This window comes from Amphimedon queenslandica, unplaced genomic scaffold (genome assembly GCF_000090795.2).
Source record: "Amphimedon queenslandica unplaced genomic scaffold, v1.1 AMPQUscaffold_1560_Cont26431, whole genome shotgun sequence".
In the NCBI taxonomy this organism is placed as follows: Eukaryota; Metazoa; Porifera; class Demospongiae; order Haplosclerida; family Niphatidae; genus Amphimedon; species Amphimedon queenslandica.
The window spans coordinates 1-1,182 of NW_003558098.1; the positions used below are offsets into that span (position 1 = coordinate 1).

At 35.4% G+C, this 1,182-nt stretch overlaps 1 long non-coding RNA gene across 1 annotated transcript; it reads left to right on the top strand.

The window, feature by feature from the left end:
* The first annotated feature begins 619 nt into the window (after window positions 1-619).
* Window positions 620-1,115, top strand: LOC109593426 (uncharacterized). The gene is made up of 3 exons (XR_002190950.1): window positions 620-697; window positions 747-1,019; window positions 1,075-1,115. It is a non-coding gene; the product is annotated as an uncharacterized LOC109593426 (long non-coding RNA).
* Window positions 1,116-1,182: the final 67 nt, after the last annotated feature.

Sequence of the window (1,182 nt, forward strand, 5' to 3'; positions counted from 1 at the left end):
CTACAGTCAATTTGTGATATTACATGGTATGATGGTATGATTATACTTTAATCAATAGTAGATACCTTTGTCTCTTTTTTAGCTCCTAGTGGTCCTCCAAATAATGTGCGAGGGTTTATATTAAATGCTACTAGCATCAAAGTGAACTGGACCAATTCATCAGAGATTAATGGATATGTGATTGAGTATACTACTGGAGGTGTAACCAGGAATGCAGTATCTACCATTGAAGATGAAATTGTACTAACAAATCTTGCACCAATGAATACCTATACCATCAGTGTGTACTCATATATACATCTTCCTTCAGTTAATAGTACAGTAACAGTATTAAGATTTGATGGTGAGTTATTATCATTGAGAAAGTGTACTTGATTTATGTTCTAGTTCCTAGTCCAGTAACTATATAGTCTCTCAGTATCTAATGTCTGAACCACTGGTATTACAGTGAACTGGATTATTCCCAGTAGTAACAACTATGTAACATACTACACCATCTCCTTTACTTCATCTTGTCCTCAGTTATCATCAGTGAATGAGACAGTCTCTGTTACTCCTCATCAGTCCACTACAACATACAGTTATACATTAATAGGTCTGTACAGTGGTATGAATTATACTGCCACAGTGAGAGCTGGTAATGTACTGGGAGAATCTGGCAATACTTCAGTTAAAGGAAAGACAAATTTTTCAAAAGGTATGTACATTGTTTTATTGGCATTAATCACCAGCAGTTGTTTTTATAGCTCCTACTGGTGTAGCTAATTCTCTCTCACTATTACAACCAGTTAATAACCTCACTTGGAATGAGGTCAATTGCTCTAAACGTAATGGTCTAATCATAGGCTATACAGTGATTATCAGTAACAGTAGTATCACATACAACCTCACTAGTACTGAGAGATATATCATATTGAATGATCTAGTATTTGGTACTGAGTATAACATCAGTGTAGCTGCTGTCAATTCTGTTGGAAGAGGTCCTTTGAGTGATCCTATTGCAGTAGAGATTGGAATTGGTACGTAATTATTATATACTATATCAGTTATGTGAAAATGTGTCTTAATTTATAGTACCTGGTCCAGTTGGTTCAGTATCCAGTATCATGGACACTACATGGGCTGTTATCTCATGGAGTGTACCTAGTTATATTCCATCAGACTATCCCATTATCACATATG